The sequence below is a fragment of the Papio anubis genome, chromosome 7 (genome assembly GCF_008728515.1).
Source record: "Papio anubis isolate 15944 chromosome 7, Panubis1.0, whole genome shotgun sequence".
Lineage (NCBI taxonomy): Eukaryota > Metazoa > Chordata > Mammalia > Primates > Cercopithecidae > Papio > Papio anubis.
This window is the reverse complement of record NC_044982.1, coordinates 35,508,659-35,523,396: the sequence shown is the minus strand read 5'-3', so window position 1 is coordinate 35,523,396 and position 14,738 is coordinate 35,508,659. Positions and strand designations below refer to the sequence as shown.

General features: G+C 47.1%; 1 pseudogene across 1 annotated transcript; it reads left to right on the top strand.

Annotated features, from left to right (window-relative positions):
• Nucleotides 1-10,853: 10,853 nt before the first annotated feature.
• Nucleotides 10,854-14,293, top strand: LOC110743803 (annotated as a pseudogene). Its single transcript, XR_002523415.2, has one exon. The product of XR_002523415.2 is annotated as an uncharacterized LOC110743803 (transcript).
• The last annotated feature ends 445 nt before the right edge of the window (nucleotides 14,294-14,738 follow it).

The following is a 14,738-nucleotide window of genomic DNA, read 5'->3' as shown; positions in this document are numbered from 1 at the left end:
TGGCAAATGTCTGCAACACCAATCTCCATGTTCTGATTCTGTGTCCCAGTGAGGGTCTACACTGGGAACTGCCTGCTGGCCTGTAAGGAATCGTTCTCTTTCCTCTGTTGTCATGCTATTATTGACCTGACTGAGATACCAGAGATGGCCAAACTCTCAGGCTGCAGTTAGGGCGGCACTTCTCTCATTTGGGTTAGTGTCTCATTTAGCAGTAACATTATATCTCTCCATGTCAGATCAAAGGATTGTCCTAACCCTTGTAAGACATCAATATAGCTATCAGGGTTATCTGAGAATTTACCTAGGTCTATTTTAATTTGCATTAAGTCTGAGAAAGTAAAAGCTACATGCACTCTGGGTGGGCCGAATTCTCCTCCTCTCACTGCTTGGATGGGGCATAATCGGGGAATATTGGTACTCTTTGGTTCATTGTTTACCCCTTTGTCTATCTCCTTTTGGACCGTTTGGGTTGAAGGGGTGTCCTTATTAGTTGGGGAAGAAGTCAGGGGGACGCTGGGGTAGGGAGGTAGACTCTGAGGGCTTCCTGTAGGGCATAAATCACACTTTTTACATAATTGCGAGTTGTCTCTTAACAAAAAGAAAGTTTGTACATATAGCACTTCACTCCATTTGCCTTTTTTCCTACAAAGGAGGTCTAGCTGTAAGATGGTGTTATAATTTATACTTCCCTCAGGTGGCCAGGTTTCTCCCCCTTGAAGAGGATATCGTGGCCAGGTGGTACTGCAGAAGAACATAAGTCATTTCTTTCTTAGCCTCTGAGGGTCAAATTGGTCCCAATTCCCCAGAACACATCTTAGGGGCGTTTTTGCCTTGGGGGGAACGTTTCCCATCTGAAAAAAGAACATAGGGAAGCCAGCACCCTGTAGTCATTTTCCGATGAGCATTAGTCCTAGAGCATCCTCTATGGTCCTAAAGCTTTTTCCTTTCCAGGGTGCGTAACCACCCAGGGACCTCTGCTTATCGGATTAGTTATGCTCACCGATGTAGCAGTCCTGCACCCGTTTTCCCACCTCTCTTGACCTCAAAGAAAGGGGTCCGGGCTGCTGGATTCTACTGGTCCTTTACCAGCGTGCCCAACATTGCCTTTGCGCTAAGGGGTGAGTCCTAGAGCTGGGCTGGGTTCCTGAGTATTTCATAACAACCCAGCTGCCCCATCAAGATGCATTCCCACAAACAAGAGTTCTTATGCAAATTCGTTTCAGAAAGGGTGTAGCTAACCTTTTGAGTCAGGATTGAGATAGTCTTTTGATTCTGTAAGTACTTTGAGGCTTGGCTGAGTGCAAACAGCTCGCATGTTTGAAGAGACCAATTATTAGGCAATTTTTCTAACTCTGCTTCCACAGGAGTCTCCGTATCAATTACTGAATACCCATTGTGGTTTTTTTCTCAATCACCTGGGAGGAACCATCTATCCTAGGTCTGGTCAGACCTTTGTATGGTAATTAAGATTTAAATCCCCTGTTAGGAAATCTGCTGGGTTAAGAGAATTATCAGGGGTTGGAGTTACATTACCCTTTTCTAACAGAATAGCCCCATACTTTAAGATTTTTGAGTTAGTAAGCTACCTTTTTCCTTCTTTGACTTAGAATAATTCTGAACTGGTGAGGTGTGCTCACAATGAGGTTTTCTCTAAAAGTTACTTTTCTACTTTTAGCAAAGCAGGTGCTGCTACTGACTGAATGCATTTGGCCCATCTGCGGTTACTGGGTTAAGGATTTTTGATAGGTAAGCTACGGGTTGTCAGTGGCCTCAGTGCTTTTGGGCTACGCCCTTATTTATACTGACAACAAAGTGGTATTAGAGTGTTATAGGGTCACAGACAAGATCTTCAATTATCAATTACAGGTTTTAAATTTACCCTGGCTTTTAAAGGAATAGGGCACACTTTTTTTTTTTTTTTTTTTTTTTACTATTTTTATCTTTTTCTTTCTTTTTCTCTTTGACTCCCTCTTTGTCTCTCTCTCTCTCTCCATCTCTCTCTCTCTCTCCGTGTCTATCTCTCTCCATCTCTCTCTCTCTCCGCTATTACAAACTTGGGCCCCTGGCAAGGGTGGTGGGGAATGGGTCCCACATAACTGCCTATGGCAAGAGCTGTATACCTAAATCAGGAGGTACACCAGGGATAAGACTCCCTGAGTTATAGCCTAGGTGCCTAAGGACACAGCTTCGAGCTTCCTTAGATCCCTTTGGAGATACAGCTTGGTAAAGGAAACGAAAGTCTGACCCATTAGTACCTAGGAGACAGGGATCAGAAGAAGTAGATTCAGAGGTAAGGAGAATTTTGGGGCTACACTTTCAAGAAAGTTGTGGTCGGGACCCAGGAGATATGGGTCAGAAGGAAAGGTATGGGCGCATGCATGAGTGACGGTTGAGTAGACACTTCTGGTTGTATCATGATCTCAACCGGCTACTGCCAGGAGTTCAGAATGACAGCTTTCTGCCTCTAGTCGGCCCTCGGCTTCCCCAAGAAAATTGAAAGTGGAAGCTGGCTCCAGGCAGACCAACGTTCCCAACCCGGAAGGGTTGGGGGTTGTTAGAAAGCCCTTCCCCAGATAGCCTCACACCTGAGTCTTAAGTCCGGTGGCCATGCTAATTGTTTTTAACTGGCCGACAGGTGCCCAGTATTTTCCTCCAATTCTAAGGAAGGCTAGGATAGAATAGCAAGTGAAAGTGGTCCAATATTACTCACCACTTTGGAGGTCCCTCCGTGGTCACCAAAATGTGGTCACCAGAATGTTACTGGGGGTCCTTGCTCCCAGAGCTCCCAAGATGGTGGCGGGCCACTTCCAAAATGGTGGCAGGCCACTTCCAATGTGGTGGCAAGCCTCATGTTCTCTGATCTGGGGTTCTTGACCTCACGGATTCCAAGGAATGGAATCTTGGGCCACACAGTGAGTGTTATAGCTCTATTAGAAGCCGTGGGTTAGGGAAGAAAACTGTGGAATCCGGTGACTAGTGTTCAGCTCGATTAGGAGGAACCCAGGCATTTAGCCATGCAGGAACAATGACAAGCCTTTAGCCTGATAGGGAGTGGCAATGGGCGCCTCGCTGGATCAGGAGCACAGTGGACACCCTGCAGGATCTGGAGGGATGGAAGTCAGTGGCGGGTCTGCAATGGCGGCAAACAGCAGTGGTAGACGGCAAGCGAAAAGCTCAACTCGAGCCGTAACAAACACGGACCAGAAGAGAGTGCAGCTGCAAGATTTAATAGAGTGAAACCAGAGCTCCCATACAAAGGGAGGGGACCCAAAGAGGGTAGCCCTCATTTAAACTTTTTCAAAGCACTTTCATATATGTCAGATCCCAACCACCTTCAAAGGAGGTGGAGTAGATCATGTCTCATGTGAGAGCTGACATAACCAAAGTTCAGAGAGGTATAGTGACTTCCCAAGGCCATACAGCTGTCCATGACAGAGACAAAACTAGAGTCCTATCTATCTTCCATGTCTCAACTGTCTGGGAATCCTGATTAAGAATTGTTACTTAGGAATATTGCTTCCTCCCCTTTGGAGCTGACTTTCTCCAGATCCACACTGGTAGCCCTGGATTCTGACACGAGCACTTCAGCTCCTTGACAGTCAGACATCCAAAGCCAAGTGCAGCCTTTGGAGAGGCCACGGCTCCCTTTCCCAGCTCCCTTCCCATGAAAGAAGGTAGGCTGGGCTGTAAATGCTGTTTGGACCACTAAGTCCCTACTTGTTCCACTTTTGAGCATCTGGGAGGATGTCAGCGTTTGCATCCACAAGCTTCAGATAGTAGGGCTTGGGTCTCTCTGTGGCTAAATGACTCAGCTGTGTAAGTACTACCATCCCGGGGGTGGGGGGCGGGGCGGGGAATGCAGCTGGATTACTAAGCACTGCTGTTGGTGCTGGACTCAGCAGGGCGCTGGTCAGAACACCTTCCCTCTAAGAAAGATGAAGGCACATCTCTGGTAGTGGTGAAGCCTGGCCCAGAAGTCCAGGTCCTTGGAAATGACTGGGGCTTGCCTTGCTTGAGTGTGGCCCTGGCATTTCCAGTTTGCAGTTCTGGGGCTCAGGCCCAGCTCCCCTACATCCCCACTGTTTTTGGCACTTAGTGAGCATGACCGGCTCTACCCGCTCCCTCCCCCACACACCCCCGTGGGCTCTGGACCTTCTTTCCAAGCCAAGGTTGGCGGCTGTCATTTTCAAACTCTTCTTCCGGCCTTTCTTCTGCCTTTTGAGTTCAGGCTCTTCCCTTCTTGGGCTTCCCTTCCTCCCTGTCTGTCGGCTTGTGCTGGAGGGAGCAGCTGAAAGCAAGGATGAAGCATGGTTTTCCAGGCTGACCTTCCTGGGTGAAGATGAGGCCAGGATTCAAGTGCTTTGAATCGTGTGTGTGTGTGTGTGTGTGTGTGTGTGTGTGTGTGTGTATGTGTGTGAGAGAGAGAGTGTGTGTGTGTGTGTGTTTATTCCACAAGGAACATCCCCTGAGCTGAACGGATAACTCCCTGCAGAGAGGGTCATGGTCTCCTATGACTCCAACACCCACCCAGTATTCCAGGCACACACAGTAAGTATTCAACAATAATTGTCAAGGATTATGAAATACAGAATGATGGAAAGAGAACTGACCTGGGAAATTAAGACACTTGGGTTCTAACCCCAATTCCACTTGTAGCTTGTTTCATAAGTCCTTTAGCCTCCCCAGACATCCACTTTAAACAATTCCACCCTTACCTCCCATAGGACCAATTAGATAATGGATTAGATATTTTCTTCTGAGGACCAGACAGTAGAACGAGGTAGGTAGAAGCTACAAGTCTAAAGGAAAATTAAAAGATCTCAGCACTCCCATGCTCCTTGTGCGAAAAGAGGTTAAGCAGGCAGAACCCCCTTCCAAGTAGCTGTTAGTAGCATCTTGCATTAGCCAGATCCCCACGGAAGGGTAAGTCCTCAGGCATCTATCTACAAAGGACCACCCCCACAGATCATTCATTCATAAGTAAACTATTGTTTTTGCTGGCCTCCCGTAAACAAGGACATGCCAAATGTAACTTTAGGTCTACAATCTAAGTCTAGCTCCTAAAATGAAAGTCTGTTTCATTCCAGGCTGATAATGTCGATTACAAGCATACATTCCCAGGTGCAGAACCAAGAGAGCAATCATTCCTCCCCTACCCAGAGATGTCTGTATAACTGATTCTTCTTTTACTCATTTTTTTTCTCTGGAAACATTCCCCTTATCTTATATAAGATGTAGATTTTCTGGGCATTAACTAAAGGCTCACAAGAATGTAACCATTGCCTTTACCACCAACCTGGCTCTCTTCCTGCATGCCTACCCCCTTGAAGGAAATGTATGAATATTAAACCTCCTGAAAACAAACCTCTTCAGAAAAATAACCATAGATATGTATGCAGCTCATGTTTTTCCCAGACACACTCCAAATCTGGCTTAGTAAACCCTGATCAGGAAGACATTTGACACAGTTTAGATATTTGTCTCTACCCAAATCTCATGTTAAAATGTAATCCCCATTGCTGGAGGTGGGGCCAGGTGGGGGGTGTTTGGCCCATGGGGACGAATCCCGGTGGCTTGGTGCTGTCTTCACCAGAGTAAGTGAGCTCTTATGAGATCTGATTATTCAAAAGTCTGTGGCACCTCCCACTCCATTCACGTGTGCTCCTGCTTTTACCATGTGACATGCCTGCTCCCCCTTCGCCTTCTGCCATGATTGTAAGCTTCCTGAGGCCTTCCTAGAAGCTGAGCAGACACCAGCACCATGCTTCTTGTACAGCCTGCAGAACTGTGAGTGAATTAAGTTTATTTTCCTTATAAATTCCCCAGTCTCGGGTATTCCTTTATAGCAATATAAGAACGGCCTAATACAACATTCCTATTAACCGAAGTCCATTCTACAGACTTCCTAATCAAGCAGAGAGCCTTCTGTTCTGAAAACTACTCCAGCCAGACAGATTGATCATCTGACAAGTAGTCTTGCATGAGAGGGACTGCCTTCTAGACCATGAGGTCTATGTGCATAGGCCAGGAAAATGACCGATTCTAATCCCTAGCCTCATTGTAATTCTAAAATCTCTGCCCAGGAAGGGGTTTTTATCCACCACTTTCTGATCATGTGATGCGTGTGTTGGCATGATTCGTTACTGCATCTGTGCATCCTGTGCTCCACCTGGCACATGGAATTTTGGTGTATGTAGAGGGCTTTGGGGAGATCTGTGTGAGGCTGCAAGTATGCTGGCCTTTGTGTGCATTTTCCAGAAGCCTGTTCAGGCCCAGGGACAGGAGATGGGTACTGAAATCTAGGGGAAAGCAAACTGACAACCTGGGCTCTGGCATCACAGAATGGCCTTGCCATCTCCAGCAGCACCTTGAGTCAAGAGCTTCTGTGTCTTCCCAGTGGGCAGACTCCAGTGGGAATGAAGTCTCACAATGTGCAGAGGCTCTGGATGTGCCCAGTGCTCCAAAGGGAAGAGGATGATGGTCAGACTGGCCACTCACAAAGCTGCAAGTGCCTGGGCAGGGAGGCCTGCTGCCTTCAACCATGAAATCTGACCCTGCAAAGCCTGTGTAAGTGGAGCCTCCTCTCTACCTCCCCTAGGAGATGAGCCAGTTCTCCCTACCTGGTGATTCTTAGCTATGGACTCTGGTCAAAGGAAGCATTTCCTTCCACATCTTTCAAAGACCCATCAGCTCCAAGACTAAGAATCAGAGCCTCCCCTTTCAGTCCCTGATGGCTCTACCCTGGTTACCGACCACAGGGTCTTAGGCTCCCATGCAACAGAAATTAACACGAGGTCAAGCAAGTTTTCCAGACAAGGCTTATGGCCAGAGAGATTGGACATAAGGGAGACAGTGCAGAAGGAAGGGTTCTCCAGCTGGCTCCCCAAGGGGAGTGCATTACGGTGTCTTAAGGATGGTGACATGCATAATTCACACGGTGGGTGAACATCATTCCATGTGCCAGGTGGAGCGCAGGATGCACAGATGCAGTAACGAATCATGCTAACACACGCATCACATGATCAGAAAGTGGTGGATAAAAACCCCTTCCTGGGCAGAGATTTTAGAATTACAATGAGGCTAGGGATTAGAATCGGTCATTTTCCTGGCCTATGCACATGTGGGCGATTGAGTTAACTCCCTTGAGTAAGATTTATGGTGGAATATTGCTTATTTTAGTTTCCTCAGACACCTTGCAAGCTCTGGTCAGCGGGTATAGTGCCGGTGGGGATGGTGCATCAAGACCTGGTGGTCAGTGGGCATGTGTGGAAAAATACTTTAGTGGGGGCTGGCTGAGTCCTGTCCCTACTCTGTCTCACTCTCGCTCGTCTTTTGGTGGGATTCTGCTGCATCCCACAAGAATATACTAAGTGTGTCTGGGGACTTTTGTGCAGCAGCTGCTGCTGCCCCCGCACAATCGAACCCCCTGCTCTCCTCCCCACTACCCACTCCCGTCGGTATCTGCTCTCCTGTCTCCATTCCTGGAAATTTTTCTTCTGCAGCCTCAGGAAGACACGAAATTTTTGGTAGAGAAAAGGCCAGAGGAGATGAAGAGGAGACCAGACATCTCTTTTTTTGGTTGGTCCTGTGAACTCGTTTAGAGTCCAGTTGGGAGGTGGGAGGTAGGGAGGGAGGGCAAGGGTTGAAGCTGAAGGAGGCTATTCAAGAAACTTTGAGCACAAGTATAGCTTCTTTGGGGCTCAAGAGAAGGTGAGTGGCTCAGAGCCTCCCCTACCCCTCTGCTTGGAAGCCACCTCCCCTCTGGTGCCCCGACAACTGGACATGTGGGGAACATGAGACAGATGTTGATGTGCCTATGGTGGACACCAGCAAGGGTGAGAGGGAGGGACTGGGACAAGGAGGAAGAGCTGAGATGCTAGGCATCATGAGTGCAACTGACAGACAGGACACATGGGAGGCATCTCCTTAAACACCCCTGGAAATGGCCGGGCATGGTGGCTCACACTTGTAACCCCAGTACTTCGGGAGGCTGAGGCAGGAGGATAACTTGAAGACAGGAGTTGAAGAACAGCCTAGGCAACATAGTGAGACTGCATCCCTACAAAAGAAACATAAAAATTAGCTTAGGAGTGGTGGCAGGACACACTTGTAGTCTCAACTACTCTGGAGGAAGAGATAGGAGGATCTCTTGAGCCCAGGAGTTCAAGGCTGCGTTGAGCTATGATTGCACCACTACACTCCAGCCTAGATAACAGAGCAAGATTCTATCTCTAAAAGAGAGAGAGAGAGAGAGAGAGACCCTGGAAACAGCTGGGAACACAGTGAGAGCTGAAATCATAGTAATACATGGGTGGGAGTATTTAAGCCAGGAGATAATTGGGTTCCATCAGCAAATATTTATTCTGGGCTTGATATGTCAGATAAAAATTATTAAGACATTACCCTACTTCTAGAATAATAAGACACACATAATAATAATAGCTAACATTCATTGTGCTGAAATAACTACGTATAGGGACTGTTCAGGTGCTTATACAGGTATGACAACACTAATTTTTCACACCAAATCCATTATTCCCATAGTATTTTTTAGAGTTCTCCAAAGAAACATAACCAATAGGATGTACATATATAGACAGAGGAAGATATTTATTATAAGGAACTGGCTCACACAATTACAGAAGCTGGCAAGTCCTAAGATCCGCTGGATGAGGTGACAAGCTGAGACTCAGGAGAGCTGATGGTTTAGTTCCAGTCCAAGTCTGGAGGCGTGAAAACCGGAAGAACAGGTGATACAGTTCCAGTTTGGAGGCCAGCAGACCTGAGACTCAGGAAGAGCCAATGTTTCAGTTCAAGTCCAAAAGCAAGGAATAAAGCTAATGTCCCAGATCCAAGGTTGTCAGGCAGGAAGAATTCTTACTTGGGAGGTCACCCTTTTTGTTCTATTCAGGCCTTTGGCCGATTGAATGAGGCCTTCACACATTAGGGAGAACAAAGTGCTTTATTCAGTCTACTGATTTAAGTGTCCATTTCATCCAGAAACAGCTAGAATAATATTTGACCAATTATCTGGGCACTCCATGGATCAGCCAAGTTGACACATTAAAGTTAACCATCACAGGCCGGGAGCAGTGGCTCACACCTGTAATCCCAGCACTTTGGGAGGCTGAGATGGGTGGATCTTTTGAGCTCAGGAGTTTGTCCAGCCTAGGTTATATGGTGAAACTTTGTCTCTACCAAAAAGACAAAAAAAAATAGCCAGGTGTGGTGGCACACGCCTGTAGTCCTAGCTGTTTGGGGAGGCTGAGGTAAGAGGATTGCTTGAGCTGGGTGGTGGAGATTGCAGTGAGCTGAGGTCGTTACTATACTCCAGTCTGGGTGACAGAGCAAGACCTTGCCTCAAAAGTAAAATAACCATCACAAATTGGTTCTGGGGCAATTTCAGAGCCCAGGCAAAAAGACGGGAGTGGTATCTTCTACCTTAGAGGTGGAGAGAGGTAAACCAGAGAACATCAAATAAAAACGTCATGCAAAAGATGCCATTTGAACTGAGCCTTGAAGAACAAGGAGTATTTTGACAGGTAGAGACAGGAGGAAAGGACAGGAGAATGGGAGGGGATGGTGTGAACCAAGAAATCAAGGAAGGAAAGAATGCAGCAGGGGGATTCATCAAGTGAGGCAAATAGGGTGATGTGGGTAGTGTCCGGGGCTGTGTGCTTGAGAAGTGGACTGTGATGGAGATAAATGTGCAGGGAGTTTGTTGAGTGCTCCCAGGGGTAACATCTGGGGAAGGGGAGCAAAGGAGAGGGGAAGAGAAGGGAAGGGGGCAGGATTGGGCAGGAGAAGTTGGGCTGGGATGCAGTGTCCACCAAGGCCTCAGCTGACCTCTGAGGAGCTTTGGCGCTGCAATGACTCCTCAGAGATTTCCTGAGTTAGGGCACGGGGCTCAAGACTTTACACTCCCACACTGATGCCACGAGATGCAGGCTGCTCTGGGAAAGGGTGTAATGTTGGACAAAATGAATCGCTTCAGCTGAGACAATTCCCAAAGAGGGCTGACAGCTCAGGGTGGTGTGCCAGCAGCATGCCCAGCAACAGGGGGAGTAACTGCTACAGAGGGATCTAGGCGCCCCTCCCTGCATCCACTGCAGGTGGATTAAAGGACGAGGGGTGCAGTGGATGTTCAAGAGCCAACCCTAGCATATCCCGGGATCCAGCACTGGAGATCCCTGTGAGCCACTGAGGACTGTTGAAAAAGGGAATGACAACTCAGGACTCTTCCTTCTTTCTGAAGATTAATACATGGAAGACTCATGTAGTTCCCAGACATGGATGAGAAAGCCCAGGGGAATGTGCAATAAGAACCACAAGGACAGAGACCTGGGCACATATTGCAGGGACGGGTGGAGGAAGAGTGAGGGAAAGCAATGGAGAAGGAGCAGACAAGAGGTAGGGAAAGGAAAACTCTAGACTGAGGGTAAAGTCAACAAATGCTGAAGGGAGGCCAAGCAGGATGGGCACTGAGGGGGATCCCATGCAACAGGTCATTAGAAGGCTCTTGGCTGGGCGCAGTCGCTCATGCCTGTAATCCCAGCACTTTGGGAGGCTGAGGTGGGCAGATCACGAGGTCAGGAGATTGAGACCATCCAGGCCAACATGGTGAAACCCCGTCTCTACTAAAAATACAAAAAAAAATTAGCCGGGCATGGTGACAGGTACCTGTAGTCCCAGCTGCTCAGGAGGCTGAGGCAGGAGCATCGCTTGAACCCGGGAAGTGGAGGTTTCAGTGAGCGGAGATCGCACTACTGCACTCCAGCCTGGCAACAAAGCGAGACTCCATAGCAAAAAAAAAAAAAAAAGAAAAGAAAAAAAAAAGGGCCAGGCAGCCCAGTTTCGCGAAATCTCTCTGCGCGCCGCGGGCCACAGGCACCCGGCCCGGCTCGCCCCTTTCCCCGCTGCCAAGATGCCCAAGAGGAAGGAAGGTCAGCTCCGCCGAAGGGGCCACCAAGGAAGAGCCCAAGAGGAGATCCGCGCGGTTGTCAGCTAAACCTCCTGCAAAAGCGGAAGCGAAGCCGAAAAAGGCAGCAGCGAAGCATTGAAACCACCATCTGCAAAGCTCTACATGTTCTTCACGGGGTGATTAATTTCTATCCAAAACTTAGATTCTTCAACACCTATATGAAAATGATAAATTCAAAATTGATCCTTTTAGTTCCTCGTTATATAAAGGGATTAACTGTAGCAGGACAGTCAACCTGAGCATACAGCATGGTGCTTTTTTCCAGGATATATCTTCAGACAAAAAAGGTGCAAACAAAAGGGAAAAGGGGAGCAAAGGGAAAACAGGCCCAAGTGGCTAACCAAAAAACTAAAGAAGATTTACCTGTAGAAAGCGGGGAAACGAAAACTGAGGAGAGCCCAGCCTCTGATGAAGCAGAAGAGAAAGAAGCCAAGTCTGATTAGTACCATATACCATGTCTTACCAATGGTCCATGTCTCCCTTCTTGCACAATCCAGAGGAATATTTTTATCAACTATTTTCTAAATGCAAGTTTTTTAGTAGCTCTAGAAACATTTTTAAGAAGGAGGGAATCCGACCTCATCCCATTTTTTAAGTGTAAATGTTTTTTTTTTAAGAGGTGAAATCATTTGCTGGTTGTTTATTTTTTGGTACAACCAGAAAATAGTGTGGGATATTGAATTATGGGAGGCTTTGACTGTCTCGGGTGTCAGCTTAATATTCCATACATGGGGGGTTAGTTTTTATATCCTATAATACAAAGCATATTAAATGGCAATATGGAGTCAGTCCTGCATTTAATGTCTTGAACATTTTAAATTACTTCTAGTCCCATGTTGTTTTCTAGTAGAATTGTTTCCTAAAGAAAACCACTCTTTGATCATGGCTCTCCCTGTCAGAATTGTGTGCACTCTGTAACATCTTTGGTTGTTAGTCCTGTTTTCCTAATAACTTTGTTACTGTGCTGTGAAAGATTACAAATTTGAATGTGTAGTGTACATGCTATTCAGTTGCGAACTGTGGGCCGTATGTAACAGCTGACCAACATGTGAAGATACTGGTACTTGATAGCCTCTTAAGGAAAATTTACTTTCAAATTTTAAGCTGGAAAGTCACTGGAATAACTTTAAAAAACAATTATGTGACTTTTTAGAATTTTGTTACATATGTTAAGAATTGTGTACAAATTGAAATGTCTGTACTGATCCTCAACCAATAAAATCTCAATTATGAAAACAAAAAAACAAAAAAATATATAAAAGGCTCTTGGTGACCTTGCAGGAACAATTTCAAGAGAGCAACAGGGCAAAATTCAAACAGCACTGGATGGAAATAGTGAAAGCAGCTGCTCCATTTACTCAACATCCTCCATGTGCCACGCACTCTGTTGGGAGTTCTGTGTGTGGAATTTCATTAAATTTTCACAACTCTGCAAAGAAAGTATGATTATTTTCATTTTATGGATGAATACACTGAGAGGCTCAGATAGGTTAAGTCACTTTCCCAAGCTTACACAGCAAGTTACAGAAAGAGATTGGGACCCATTGAGAAGTAAGAAAGGGGAGGCAAAAAGTGCAGGTTACTCTGATAAGAGGCATTTCAGGTAGAGAAGGAGAGTCACCAGGGAGGAATGCAGCCTTGATTTAGTTGTTTTTTTTCTTTTATGTGGGAGAGACATAAACATGTTTGTAGGCTGAGGAGGAGGAACTTGTAGAAAGGCAGATGTTGAATAATTAGGAGAGGGGAGATAATTTACGGAGCAAAGACATGGCAGGGAGGGAAGGGATCAGGATGCAGGAGAAGGGGCTTTCCTTAAACAGGAGACAGGAGGGCAAGGTCAGGAAGGACAGTGAGGCCCATCCAGTGGCCCTTATTCCTCCTGTGAAATCTAAGGGGAAGGTAGAGAGAGAAGGTCCCCATAGCCCGCTGTGTGGGGCTTGAGAAGCAAGGAAGGCTTGAGGTGGCTGCTGGGGGCCTGGGGGTGATGCAGGGCAGATGAACCCCCAAGTTGGGGCTTAACCCAGGAAGGTTCTTGATTTCATCCAGGAAAGAATTCTAGGGTGAGCCAGTGGTGTTAGACAGCAACTTCGATTGAAGCAGCAGTGTGCAGCAGCAGGAGAGCAGGGCTACCCCTAGGCAGAGCAGTGCACCCAGAGTGGCAGCTCAGAGGCAGTTCTGCAATCATGTGCATACTCACTTTTAATTATATGCAAATTAAGGGGAAGATTATGCAGAAATTTCTAGAAAAAGAGTGGTAACTTATGGGTTGTCAGGTCATTGCCATGGAAGGGGTGGTAACTTCCCGGTGTAGCCATGGCAATGGTAAACTGACATGGCATGCTGGTGGATGTGTCTTATGGAGAGGTGCTTTTGCCTCCTCTCTGCTTTGGCTAGACCTCAATCTGGTCCAGTGTCTGAGCCGAGCCTCCAGAGTCAAGTCTTACCTCAGGGAGGGCTGTGAGGGACCTTCTCTCTCTACCTTCCCCTTAGATTTCACAGGAGGAATAAGGGCCACTGGATAGGCCTCACTGTCCTTCCTGACCTTGCCCTCCTGTCTCCTGTTTAAGGCCTCAGGGAGACCTGGGGCCATAAAAATGTGCTAATACCACTAGGCCCTGTTGTGAGCCTTGGCTGGGAATAGGGAGTGGGGACTGATGGGGAAATTACCTGAGAATCATCAGGTTGGACTGATGAGTTTGGACATTCACTACCTCAGGAGGCCTGGTTTGAAAACCCAAGAGGCCCACCTCTGGCTCTGTTCCTGACCCTGCAATGATAGGATGTTAGGCAAACCTAAAAACTCGGGATTTCCACTATCTGACCGGTAGAGCCAGGGATTCATTAGCCTGGATTAGGAGTTGATGAAGTTGGAGAAAGTTGGCTAGAGACTCCCTGTTGCTCATGGAAAAAGCAGTGTATGTTACTGATGGCACCACCCACTGCCTGTAAGAGCAGATATTCACGGTAAAGCAAATTCCCTATGGCCCATATGATTGTTTCCATGGGGTGCAGTGTCCAGTGGGAAATGATGAGGTTCTGTGTCCAGGGTACCAGGAGCCCAGCCTGACGCTGCCTCTAAAAGCCTCTGTGGGGCTTTGGCTAGTTCATTGCACCTTCTAGCCTCCGTTTCCTCTTCTTGGTTTATGACAAAACAGACACTTCTCAGGGGGTCAATTTCTGGCCAGTTGGAATAGAGGGCAGCTTCACATTGTCTAGTGAGGGAGCTGCTCCTTTCCAAATAGGAGAGAGAAGAGAATCAAGAGTGAGTTTCTTGGCCAGGCGCGGTGGCTCAAGTCTGTAATCCCAGCACTTTGGGAGGCCAAGCCGGGTGAATCACTTGAGATCAGGAGTTCAAGACCAGCCTGGTCAACATGGTGAAATCCCATCTCTACCAAAAAATGCAAAAATTAGCCAAATGTGGTGTTCCATGCCTGTAGTCCCAATTACTTAGGAAGCTGAGGCATGAGAATAGCTTGAACCAAGGAAGCAGAAGTTGCAGTGAGTCAAGATCACACCAATACACTCCAGCCTGGGTGACAGAGTGAGACCCTGTCTTAAAAAAAAGAGTGAGTTTCTCATCTCTTCTCCCCACCCCACCAGTAAGCACAAATATCCCACAGATTTTCAGAGGATCTGTGTGAACTCATCAGCCTAGTGCCTAAGGCTTAGCTTGGGGTCCTGCAGCTGTGCATGGGCACCCATCATCAGACACAGCCTTCTGATCATTTGATATGGTTTGGCTGTGTCCCCACCCAAA